The following is a 14,266-nucleotide window of genomic DNA, read 5'->3' as shown; positions in this document are numbered from 1 at the left end:
AATACAGAGTTTTATATCAGAAGCGATTAAACTGTAAAAAGCTGTCCTGCTCAACAGCCTTCAGCAGCACAATATTCACATTAAAGCATGATTTTACTGTTACAATGTGAGGTTGTTACAAAGAGGTTGATAAATGATCTAAAGAGCTGTACTTTGGCAGCAAGTGTAATTTTGTGCAAATACTCATCCTTTTTATATTTGCCTTTAACTCTCCACACGACATGATCTGCCACGAGTTTGATCCACCTTACAGTTCTCTCTGCCTTCTAGCCAACCTTTCTCTCTCCCCATCCCTCTCTTAGGTTCATTAATCTCTTCTCATGTTTTCTTAAAGACACATACATAATTTCTAAACTGAAGAAGAAGAAGTTGTTGAACAGTCACTAGTCCTTTTCTACATTTTTAGAAAATAAAAAATTCAGCAACAAAGCCAAGAGGTTTCTTAAGAGCCTTTTGTAAATACCAAACTTTTAACAGGCTATTAGTTTTCATTTCTTCCTACGATGCAACTGATACGAGGGATCATTTAATTGCTGAGGCAGTAAAGATAATACGGTCTGTGTTCACACGCAGCATTAAGGATGCTGGTCACAGATGAGCAAGCGGCCAGCTCGATTCCCCTCACACAGCATTGCAATCCTCACTTGGAGCTTGGCTTTCAGTGCTTGGCCTCCTGTCTGTAAACGTGTTAAACCTGCTTTCACTCGCCCTGAATTTGTATAAATAATGTATATACATTTATCCACAGACTCTAACAAGTGCAGCCTCAGGTGAAAATACTCAGAAATGCATGCTATGTGCATCCCCAAAGGTGGACATCAGCTCCAAACCAACCAACTCAAAAGATAACCACACAGAGAGCAAGGAAAAAAAATACAAATGAATAACTTGCCAAAAGCAACACACACATACAGTTGTTTTTTTTTTTTTTTTGTTAAATCTCTCTCACACACAGTGCTGTCAGTTTCTAAACAAGTTTTCCTTTCCGTCACACAAACAGCCCCAAGTTGTGTCTGCTAGTGTTATGTGAAGCTTTTAAACTCTGGAACCACATCACTCGAATTTACCGAGATGCGCTTGTATGTTTCCCTGTATTGTCAAGCACAGTCAAAGAGAAAGAGATTGAGGGCACGAGGAGAGAAAAAAAAGAAAGAAATAAAGAAAGAGAGAAAGAAATCTATTGGATGGGTTCCAAGATTGCAAGAAAATGAGCAACTGAATGCTGGAATAAGCAAATTTGATATTCAGTCCAGTTTCAGGCAGGCCCGGAGGCTTGACAGGCCGGAGACAAGCACAACTACTAAATAAAATTAATCAGTGAGTTTACGAGAGAGCTGAACTTTTACTGTTTGTTCGGTCTTAATTATTTGTCTTTATTAAAAACAAATAATGACAGCTGTGAGTTTGAATGAAATATCTACAGCCACATGTACCGACTCAGTCATTGTATATCATTAGACCAAAAGTAGGCAGCAGTTTACCCTCTTATCAGAAACTTTGCATTTTACTACTGGAGCAACTGGGGGGAAAAAGCCCCCTTCCAGACCCTCGGCTTCTTCCCCCAATTTACTCCCTGTAAAGTAGTTCTGGCAGTAACAATACATCAAAGGGAAATAAAAATCAACTTACTTTGACCATTGAAAAAGACTTTTTGGCACATTTGTACCATCTTAAATTCTGAGTACAACGTTGTGTGACGTTAACCTTTTTAACCTTTCCCTTTTATCCAACCAGGGTTGCCTGATTATCGGTGCAAAAGCAGAGCACAAAGACATTTTAAGTTTAAAATGAACCAAAGAGCAAAAGAAAAACCCTCCCCAAAAAAGGTCATGAAAGCCGATATTAGCTTTTTATATATTCACCTCATATAAGAAGAAAGGGAGTTCTTACATGTTAAAGACTGTTCAAAAAGTTAAGGGGAAAGGTTTTATTGATCACTTATATTTATTCATATGCTTCAACACTAAAACATAAAAAACAAAGAGGATAAAAAAGGAAACAACTCTTTAGAGAGGCAATTAGCCTACGTTGCAATCACTTACGCCAAACAGCGACTGGAGGAGCCATTGTTTGGCGGCCTGATGGACAAACTTTAAAAATGTAAAGATCAAATTAATAGGCAAGTACTGTTAAAGGGAACACTCACAATTATTATGCAAAAGCCTCACTGTGGCATGCAAAACAAATACACTAAGGTTTGGAGATGGAATGGTTCGAAGGCCGCTGCCGTTTCATTTCAAAGCATGCATTATACATCATTGTGCATAAAGAGGAAGCCTACAGCATTATGATGTTTTTTCCACGATGATTATCCTTTATTAGTCATTAAAAAGAGATCAGGAGAGAGAGAGGAAAAAAATACAACTTTTAAGCACCTGAACCTCGCTGCCAGCATTCCATTAATTGCCTGCACAATGGGGAGAGCCTTTGGAGATTTTTCAATTTCAAAAAATGAGGAGCATGCATTCAGTCGTGCTCATGTTATACCGGCACTTAAATCCTACAGAGCTCACATAAAAAAGGACTCAAGGTTGCATCCGATTGAAAGCCTCCAACTACAGCCACTTTAGAAATCCATTTAGCAAGCGGGGGGTTAGAACATCTAATTCAAACAGAGTCGCCCTGTTAAAACAGTTGCACCAATGTCTTTTAAAAACACACACACACTTTCAAGCACACACTTTTCTCCTGTGTTTGCTTGGCTCCATTGTAAGCAAGATGAACCTGGCACACAGAGAGATGGCAAGACACAAAGAATTAATCATGCCAGACCTCAGCCAAGTGGCGAAGGTGAATGCTGGTGAAAAACTACATGTGGAATCTTGACCTTTGCGTGAACATTATCAAAAAGAGTCCTCTATGGGAGCTACAAAAGAGGTATGTGGCATCTGTAATGACATGACAACCTGAATATCACAACACTGTTCCTCTTCTGCAGAGTTCTGGGTAAAGCGACTGTTTTCCTATGAAAAATCCAGACAAATATGTATGTTTTTGCTATGACCTCCTAGCATTTCTTAGTGAGACAGACTAAAGATGATTAAAATAATAATAATAACAACAAATAAAAACTGAAATAAAAAAAATAAAAAAAACTGAAAAAGGAGCGAGAAGAAAATTGTACTTGCTGTACATAGATGTTTTTTTAACCTGTCTGATAATTTTGCACAGTGGATTCTTGGGCCATTTCGGGTGATTGTAATTTACATTTTTACTTTGAACACCCCTCGGATAGTTGTGGTCCCTACAATATGCCTGGAAACATGCTGACATGTCACAGCTGAGTCAGTGTGACGTGTGCAGTAGCCTTTGCTCTGACTGTAAAACTATAAATCTGTGTGTGGCTTACACGTTGCAGTTTGGCTATCCATGTTCAAGCAACAATCCCCATCTGTCCCTCAGTCTACAGTCTGTCTCTGCACTCCCAGTTCTGGTGCAGCTGTTTTCTGACTGGTGGTTACGCAGTTTTATTATATTTCAACATTTCTTCTACCCGCTGCTGTTTTCTGATGGTCTTCTGGTAATTGTGACTGCGTCATGATTGTGGTTGCCACCTAACATATCATACTGTATGCTGCATCTAACAACAGAGCTTTCGAAATGCTAGTCAATTTTCCAAACAAAGATAATAAATTTCTGTGGCATAATACGCCAATTTCTAAGGTAGTAAACAAAAGTAAGGCTGCTTACAATTACCAATGACTGGACTGTGCCAGAGAAAAAAATCAAGGTTAAAAAATTGTCTGCATGAGTGCTGAAAAAAAGCATGCGTCTGGTAAATTAAAAAATGTTCATCATAGCCTGAGATCCCGCTCTAATGGCCAGGAACGTTCCTCTATGTGGAAGTAGGCTCAGTTTATAACAGAGGATTATAAATCTAGCACAAAGGTAAGGAAATATGTTTTTGGTTTTTGTTCTAACAATGGTTCTTGGCAATAGATTTTATTGCTGCTTATTTTCCTGTGGGTTAGCAGCAGAGTTGAGTATGTGGGTTGTGCCCATAAAAAGTTGCCAAATTTTCTCTGCCAATGCCAAATAGCTTATTCTGCTACTGACTCTTGTTTTGTTTATTGGGTTGAATGACTGAAGTCTGAAGAAATAAGACATATTGGCAATGTAACAATTTATTCATTCAGCAAACAGGAGCTTGTGAAAATAGCATGTGGAAGAACCATACACAGCCACAACAGCCCAGCACCTCGTCCTCACATGCTGATCACCAGCTCTCTGTGCTTTGAGAGGCTTCAGTGGTGACAAGCCTTGTTTTATCAGTGAGGGAGATGCCAAATGATTGATTGAGTGGCCACTCTATTCATAGGTTTGTTCTGGGGCCCTCGTTTATTAGCACAACAATGACAAAGGACAGAGGGGAGAAAAAAATATATATACATATATACACACACACACACACACACAAAAGGCTAATCAGGAGGTGACATCGAAACAAAAGGGTAATGAGACACAGGTGAGGATAATCAAGACAATGAGACAAGCCAATGGAAGTAGAACTAGCACAATACCCATGAGACAATTAATTGCAAAAATAAAACAGGAAGTGATAAACAATAGCTATATAGAGAAACATAGACACATGAATAAACTCAACACAGGAGGCAAAGGAAACATGGAGGGGACAAATAAGCTCTAAGCACACACATTGTTAAGTCCCTCTGCAGGCCCTAATCTCTTTGCAGTGGCAGTGCAAGACTTTTCAGCTGTTGCTAATTGACAACACCTAGTCAGGTGTGGATAAAGGCAAACCTGAGGCAGGCTTTCATGGAGGCACACTAGTCTTTGTCTTAGTGGTACCAGCTATTTTAGCTAATTTGTTATAGAATTTAAAATAAAACCCTCTTCTCGTGTTAGTTTCCATATTTATGTTTCAGCTTTTGAGCCGGGTTGTAACACACAAAGTAACTGAAACAAGCAAGAGCTAAAGGAACAGAATAAAAAACAGAACGGCAGAATATAAAACCGACACTAAACAAGACAAAGTATCAAGAAACCATAAGAAACCAGGTAGTGCCTAATAAAAATGCTGGAACAGACCATCTACTCTTTAAAAACAGCAAAATGTATAAGAATGAAAGGTTCAAAATTCTTTGCTCATTTATTAATCTTCAAGTTGGGCAGGGTGGTGGTCACACATCCAAAGATGTGAGGGACATTTTAGTCCCTCAAGCCCAGCAATAGCCTTGAGCTGGGGACCATTGTCATATTTGCACAGACACTTTTTACAATGTAAACATGCACTATGCTTGAGATATAGTTTATTATAATCCCAGAGGATTTATTTCTGTGGACAGCAAAACAATGGACAAAAAAGCATTCTTCTTCCATCAAAACAACTTGAGAGTTCGGAGGCTTGGTGTAACACAAATGAAGAATGTGCACCATAACTCAAAAAGTACTGTTTATTTTAGCATACAGCACCAAAAATACAAGACTCTGCTTAAATTTATCATGTGTTTGTCTCTATCTCTACTAACATGTGTTTTCACAGACAGATTTAGCCCTTCTCTAGACATACAACTACAGGTCTGTTGGTGAAATCAATATCAAAACCCTTTAGAAGCCTGAATCAAGCAGAAAGAAACTTTTCTTTAAGCTTTCACTCCCTTCGTGCCTCTTTTCTTTCCTTCAGTGTCTCAGAGCACAACTGACAATTGCTGGCAGGCCTTCAGATGCAAACAGCTGCTCTCACATTGTCACTGTGATGGGAAACTGATTATTTAGTCTGCTGTCCCTCTCTTGAGACAGCAGCAGTTTCTCTAAGCTACTAAGACTCTTAAGAGGTTCAGTCCTTTGCCAGAGGCAGCAGTAACACTGTAATGAAGCTCCTATGAAGCAACACCACAGCCTTAAACATTACTAAGTAAAATTAGGAGTATAATCCCCATGGAAGATCTTTAGGGAACATCCCCTCAGCATCTGTTCGGCACTTGCTCAGTTTTATAAAGACCAGAAGTCAAGTTAATAGAGGAAAGGCTGCCTATCATCACCTAGAGTTCTAAGGCTGTCAAAAGTTGAGCTCAATCTATTACAATAAATCACTAATTTATCATTTCAGAAGTATTACATCGTTAATGACATAAGTATGTAGTTTTATAGATTCTGTGCTTTGTGGTTGATAGTGAAGATAGTGAAAAGTTTTGAGTGTAAAGTTTTTGCGTGGGCTGAAGCACTGTTGGATGTCATTACTATGCTAGGCACTGGACATCAAGGCAGCTGCTACCCTCATCACCAGACCACAGCCTACCCCAAACACCAGACCATGACCTAGCCCTACATAGCTGTGAATGCTGTGTTTCGTCTCCTTAGATTTCCAATCAAGTTACTGTATCAATTTGACAAAATTCCCAAAATAGCCTTCTAACTGTACTACACCACAAATAACACAGCATTCTATAGTGGTGAGTTGGTGTGTCCTTTTTTTGACAGTGTGCACAACACAGCTTTTCAAGGAAGAATACATGAGCAAAGCTAACAGACTGCCCAGCTATTTATTAAGTGTTTAACCACGGATAACAAGAAATAAAGGTGAGCAAACAGCTTATACCCTAGAAGTTGAACATTTACATGAAAGCATAATGAAATACATTTAAGACAACTTCTTGTATATTTGGGTGGGTTTTTTTTTCATTGCATCTTAAATTTCGACTCTAATCATGGGTGTCTGTGGTTAATTTTAGTCACCACATGGCAGTCTGCACAACTGTCGAGTAATATGCACCTCCTTATGTCACAAAGTCACTTTAAATCTTTAAAATCATTTTAAGCTATATAAGCCTTCCAACTCAGGATAATAGTGTCAGGACTGTGCATTTGTCATTCATGAACACCACATTACTACAAGCTATAAAATAAATGGACGAGACAAACCAAATTGGCTGGGTTAGACAATCACAGCAAAGGTGCCCTTGGGCAAAGCATTTAAAACCATTTATGTATTGAAGTCAAAATGATAGGGTGTGTGTATATGTATGAACTTTAACAAAACATGGTGGTATGGAAACTATGCCACAAATCCTGAGAAAGACACTTTTTTTCTGTAACAAATGATGGGTGAAAGAAATGAAGACAAAATAATTAAAATGTCTTCTTGAGATGTTGGACCATTGCATGCTGTCAAAACAGTTCCAGTGCATCTTGACATTTATTCTAAAAATCTCTGGAAGTATAGGCTTGATTTATGGAACACCATTTGTCCAAAAGATATTATCCCACTGTGTATTATGTTGGCGATTGTGGAAAGCACTGTTTATTCTTGTGTCTTCTGTCCTTTCACTCCCAACCAGTTATGACAGATGGCTGACTCTCCCTAAGCCTGATTCTGCCAGAAGTGTCTTCCTGTTTAAAAAGAGTTTTTCCTTCCCACTGTCGCTAAATGCTAGCTCATTGGGGATTGACTGATTATTGGGGTTTTCTCTCTATTACCATAGGGTTATACAATAGAAGGTGCCTTGAAGCAACTTGCTGTATTTTGGCACTACAGAAAGAGGAAAAAAGGTGATTTACATGACTTTGGACATGACTTGTTTGTTGGTGTCAGACAGGCTGGTATGCGTTTTTTGGAAACTACTGGGATTTTCCCACACAATCATTTCTACAGAGAGTGGTCTGAAAAAGAGAAAACATCCAGTGAGCAACAGTTCTCTGGTCAGCAGTAATTCAAATAACCACTCATTACAACCAGCTTATGCAGAAGAGCATCATTATGCCAAACCTCGAACCAGATGGGGTACAGCAGCAGAAGACTACACACAAGAGTCACTCCTATTAGCTAACAACAGGAAACTGGTTCACCAAAATCAGACAACAGAAGTTTTTTTTTAATTACGTGGTCTGATAAGTCAATGTCTGCTGTTATATTTGGATGCTAGGATCAGCATTTGGTATAAACAAAATGAAAGCATGGATTCCTCTTGACTTATATCAATGGCTGACGCTGGTGGTGATGGTTTGGGGGATATTTGCTTAGGTTTTTAACTGAGCATCATTTAAATGCCACAGCCTGAGTATTGTTGCTGACCATGTCCACCTCCATCCCTTTATAACCATAGCATGCATATTTTCTCATGGCTGCTTCAAGCAGGGTAACGCGCCATGCCACAAAGCGCAAACTGGTTTCTTGAGTATGCCAATGAGCTCACTATACTCAAATGGCCTCCACAGGCACTAGATCTCAATACAGCAGAGCAACTCTGAGATGTGGTGGGATCTGTAGCAATGTGTGACAGAAGTTTATTTTGGTTGAAGCTGTATAGGTGTTCAACTGAGGTGTAACTGCAAAGACCATGGAGTACGCTTTACATCATTTCCGATCATACAAATGCCCTCAATCACCTTACAGGTTTGTTTTTTTCCTCTAATTTGAATCTTTCTACATTTTCAGTATTACAAAAGATTATTTCTAACAAATGTATCTATATGTGTGTGTAAGTGGGCTTTCTGTCTTGTTTTATGGGAGTTCATCCTGGCTGACATTTTACAAGTGGGAGTGTCTCAGAGCCTTACAGTGCATATCGAGCTGAGAGCCTAATATGAGGTGAGTATGTAAGTTGAGGTAAGGCTGTGTGAAGCCCGAGGCTGTGAACACCAAACAGGGCAGCGGTAAGATCAATACTGGCTCTGCCACAGATGTACGAGAAAGGGGTGGTGGACAGCAGAGAGATGCTTCCTGATAGACCTGCATTGGTCAGTAATGCACATATGCTTTTATTCGGATATATGATTGTCATGTCTGACATCTACTTCTTGTAATGTTCAATAATCTTGAGGGGTAAAGTTAAATACAATGTTATCAAAGTGATTAGGTTTAAAGGAGACATGACTAATAACTTATTCTGTGTGCCACCGCCCAATATGCCACTTTGTTACAAACAATATCACCTATTTCCCTTTGATTCTGAAAATACTGTTTAAAACTAAAACTTGAAAACCTAATTATAGATGTCGAAGATAACTGCAGCCAGCTGCAAAGTGCTTTTTAATGTCAACCGGTTATATTTCAAATTTTTTTTCCAACTTTTGGGTGCAGGACAGACACGCCCAGAGTAGGCAAATAAGAAACAGACATTCCCAACTGATAAAAATGTCAGTTGGAATTTGTAAAAACTTATAAATAATGGATGCTTCGAGTAGGCAGGGGAGCATCTTCAATGAGCCCAGAGTGCAGAGCATGCTTTCTCATCTCCACACCGAGGAGCCATCTTAATGACGGCGCCCGGAGACCTGCCGGTCTCCATCAATCCCCCCACCCACCTACCCAATTTCCCTCAACCCACCCATGGCACCCCCCCACAAAGCCCATCTATGCTCCCGACCACAAGATACCGTGCAGAGGGGAACATGAGCTCTTAAATTAAACATTGACAGCAGCGGCCGCTGCCTGTTTTAGGCAAATCAGCAGAAAATGAAACAAACAGGGCACCTCAGGAAGATTCATGTGTGTGCAATTGAGACAATTTGGGGGTGTGGAGGAAGTCTCTTAAGTCTTGTGGAGAGAATAAAACGTAAATAATGTCACAACAGTGTGTTTGCTTAGTGAATATCTGCTTATTTGTGTTTTGTGGATTAAAGTAGACAGCTTAGGAATAAGGAGAGAAAAGACAGAACTGGAAAATGTAAGTGGACTGTACTTATGAAGCCCTTTTTATACCTTAAAGGACAAAGCAATTTACAATTTACACATCAAGATGCAGACATGTATGTCATGCACATGCACTGAAGTCGAGTTCAGTGTCTTGCTCAAGGAGGAGCCAACCCTAGACAGGTATTTTGCTCAAGATAATGGCAATGAGCTTCATAACATCCTGCATCATCAGGTCTGGGGTTGAACCATGATGGTGGATGAGGTAGGAACCACTATACCCCTCTCGTGACCTGCATTCAGACATAAACAGGAAATTGCTTTCAGGAAGGAAGTCATATTTTTTACAGCTGTGCCCTGAGATGAGCACAACACTATATGAGAACTGCATTTCTAATGTCTGTAGAAGACTTGCACTAGATATCGGAAATGAGCCACAGAGTATCAAACACACAAAAGCGACTACCAAGACAGAGTGAGACTAGTGTTTTTGTTCTGGATGAAAACTCCGGTCATTGTCTTTTCCTGCAACCATTTTCCTGTCCTTTCCTGCATTAGCCGCAGAAGAACTTTGGTCTCTTTGTTTTTGTTTTTGGATTTAGATCAAGGCACTGGATCCAGACAGGGCTTATGATCTGTCAGCATACATGGATTTATATGCCACTTACATCCTATGATTCCCATCGCATCTGCAACTTAAAGCAATAAGACTGGTAGGCTGGACATACACTGTAGGGCACCAGCTCCTACCACTGAAGCAAATTTACAATTCTAAATGAGCTCTCTAGTCTCTTTTCTTTGTTATTGATATTAATTAGCTGAGTTTATCAACACTACTGCTTAGAGATGAATAACCGAATAACTTGCAATTTTATATGCACACACACATCTTTGTGCGTGTGTGTGTGCTGATAGGTGGAAGCTGAGGATGGTGGGGCAAGCAGTTCAGAGTCCTAAAGGAAGTGATTTAATGTCCAAAAAGACATGCACTTGTTTTTGCTTTGTCTCTTTCCTGTTTTGTTCTGATAGGGACTTCCTTTCCCCAATGGGGGTGGATACTGTGTCATCCGTGCATCCATCCCATCGACCACTCACGGAAATGTCCGTGCTGCCATCCAATCCCAGGAAAGGAAAAAAAAATCCAATTTATCATAGTAACAAAATAGTTGTGTGGCACTTGTAAAAAGGAAAAAGATGAGAGACCATGAGGGAGAAGACGTTTATGTTTGTAACACTGTATGCACCAGTGTGTAAGTCTATTAGCAATATTCTGAATCTACACATTTGGGCTTGGGGAGTTAGAGTGCTTAACCCCAGCGATAGTAACATGAGGATGATCTCTTCCTGTCTGCCACAGTATTTCTATGACCAACTCCCTTCCTTCCCGCCTAAACTGAGATACAGCCACATGTGCCCAAACACGTGTAAGTGTTATCACAATTATGACACCCCTCCTAAAAAACAATCTACTCCCCTAGCCGTTGCTCAAACCTGAAACATGTTAATCTTGCTTCCCTAGTGTTTAAATGGCAAAAAGGTACAAGCTTTACAATTGCAATACTTTTTTCACATTAGTTATTTTTTCCTATAATTCTGAATATTTCATATTCCTTTTAATTGTTTTATTAAAAGTTTTCAAAAACAATGCCACAGAGAGAACTTGCTTCAAAGCGGGTAAGGAGGATAGCCACATGGTCTTGATAGTGAGAGGATCCAGTCCTGTGACCTTAAATTAATAGCACTCTCTAAACAATCAGGAGAACAAGTCGCCCCAAATACAAGTGAATCACAGATCAAAATATATAAAATACATCTCAAAGGTGTTGGAGTTTGCTTTGATGACATTTCTTATTGACTTTTATGTTTATTGGATCGAGCAGCTGCTGAAAACTTTTTGGGATGACCATGAGCTATAGGGCTATTACATTAGAGATGAATAAGTTGGATTTCATATGGATTTCGTAAGCCTTTTCTAGGGTGTTTATATGTCTATTTCTCTGTGGCATTTCTAACAGTGACTAAAGCCACTAATGTCAAACTGCTTATCTGTTTTTCTCTCTGATGAGGGATTTAATGCTCAATATCACACACACACACACACACACACATACAGACACAGTCCCACCCATCATCCTCCTGGTTACTCATTCACCGTATCTACCAGCACACTTTTATGGTTTCAGTCACTGCCACACACCCATAGAGGGACATGTGCGCACACATTCACCTACAGATGGAGGAAACAGAGCTACGTGTCTGGTAAGGATATGAGGTGTAGTGATGGCACATTAACGATAGGACCCATGACAGCAGTACGCATCGGTCTTACTAAACAAAGCATGTGGCCAGATTTAATTCAATAAGGATTGTTTAAGTGAAACAATGGCTCCTGGCCCCACTGAGGGTAAGGAAAGGGTGAGAAAGGTGAGTTTGACAGTGGTGGCTGACCAGTGTTTTTTGTGTTTCAGGCTACGGATGATCCCGTGGGTTTGATGGGGTCGTGGATCAGACATATCACTGTGGCACAGCGACATCCGCTTCTTTTTTCAGGTAACTAACAAACAAGCTGACAATGACTGGGCTGAAAAAGGAAATACAGTCAGACATGCCCACCCATGGAACTGAAAACAATATTTAGAAGCAATATGAGTGATTATACAGGGATTAAATAGGGAAATGTAAAACATATGCACGCAAGTCTTTGCCTAAAAACAAAGGACTATACTATAAAAATATTTATGGGCATTAAAAAGTTCTATAATTTATATCATTCATTTGTCAGACTTTGTATAAACTACAACATTATAAGGTCTGATTAGCCCCGACTATCTGCTCAGAGTGTGGTAGTGTGAAAATAAATAAATAAATACATACTTTTTTTAATCTCGCTGTAAGCACCAAGTATTATGTGGGACAATATGATCACAGTACTTTTCCACACACCCACAGTCGATTCATGAAAACATGATACAACATTATTTTGAATGAACTGTTTGTTATTTTTGAAGTTTTTGAAACACCTATACCTACATTGTTGGTACCAGGAATAAGATTTTATGTTGGAATCGGTTTTAGCGACCACTAATGATTTGCAAATTAGATAAAATTATTACACACGCCGTTAAATATATGCCTCAAACGTGGATATAAATCGAATAAAGGGCAAAACTGCAGGATGTATATATGTTTTTCCACTACAGGTTTTACATTGCTCACAGTCCATTTGGTCTGTGCTAATGGAGTCTGCTCATGCAGAGCAGCAGGTCTTAATGAAAAACCTTTGGCCGGTGATCAGTGCTATTGATCAGCCTGAGCCCCAGCTTTAAGCAGGGCTAATTGATCAATCACTACATGTTGATTCAGATTAATGGAACATGACTGGCACCCCGTCCCCCTCCACCCCCCACACATGAAGAGCATAACTGCATGTGTGTTTTGCTGTGAGGTAAAGCTATTCAGCATGCATATGGTTATATGTATTCCAAAACACAATAAATATGATTGCTTCACTGAGGCAAGAAAGAGGAGATAATAAAATCATGACTGCTTAAGAATGTGTCCTGAGCTAAAAAAGATTCAAAGAAAATTTGAATCAAAAATGTTCCTAATAGTGTAATTTCTGATGGTTCTGCAACAAAACAAACACGTTTTTAGAGTAGATCCAAGACCTGACAGTTAAATAAGAGTGAAATGGAAGGTTTGTTTGTTTGTTTGTTACACTCATTCATAAAATAATGGTCATAATCTCTTCTGTACATAAACTATAGACATTTCTTTCTTTTCACATTGTTAGTTTCATCACATCAGCATTTTATTCATTTGGACATTTGTGAGACATTTTGTTATGATTAGCACATGAATTCCCAAGTTATAGCCAAAAACATGTTTTGGGGGCTAACAGTTACTTCTAACCAATTCATTCTTCAGTCTAAGTATGAGCTAAAATGAAACCACCTTTGTGAGAAAAGGACAGATATAAAGTCACAGTAACCTTGAACTTTGACAAACGGTTTGTCACGGTCATCAAGACATACAAGAATCTGACAAAAAAAACAATTAAATAAATGAATAAATCTCACAGGTATAAACATACTTAAAACAGTAAAACATAAATAGCCAGGTAAGCAGTATTTATTAATAATACACATATATAAAACATGTTTCGGTAACCCTGATACAGTATAACAGAAATTCTTCTTATAAGCGACAGGAATGTGTTTATGTCTGTCCGGAGAAATTGCTCCTGTTTGGTTTGATGGAGTGTCATTTCATTCATTTCTGCAGACATTTAGCATGGTTTGCATCACAAGCACATCATAACACAGCTTAAATGCTAGAGGCGTACAGATCGAGCAACCAGGAACATGGAATCCATCAATTTTCGGCGTTCTCAGCCCTGGCCAGTGACCCGCAGGTCACAGCCGAATAGTTGCACACACAGTCACAGCAACATGCTGACATGTTGTTGGCGTGGAAGGTCTTTGTGGTGAGTGAAGATACAAAGTTCGTCAAAGTAAACTACAAACCCCATCGTACACTTTAACCCCCATTAACCAGCTAAACATGGACATTTTAAAGAAGCTAGTAAAGGCATGAGCCTCAGTAAGAACAGTCAAAGGTTGAAAGCTGTTACAAGGAAAATTATGGAAGTGAGTGAAAAGAGAAAGGGGTGGA

At 39.3% G+C, this 14,266-nt stretch overlaps 1 protein-coding gene across 2 annotated transcripts in view; it reads right to left on the bottom strand.

Annotated features, from left to right (window-relative positions):
- LOC101465580 (adhesion G protein-coupled receptor D2) overlaps nt 1–14,266 on the bottom strand; it is an 87,530-nt gene that overhangs the window by 664 nt on the left and 72,600 nt on the right. The gene's annotated exons all lie outside the window — the stretch shown is intronic.

Source organism: Maylandia zebra, linkage group LG15 (genome assembly GCF_041146795.1).
Source record: "Maylandia zebra isolate NMK-2024a linkage group LG15, Mzebra_GT3a, whole genome shotgun sequence".
Taxonomy (NCBI): Eukaryota; Metazoa; Chordata; class Actinopteri; order Cichliformes; family Cichlidae; genus Maylandia; species Maylandia zebra.
This window is presented reverse-complemented; position numbering and strand designations above follow the sequence as displayed.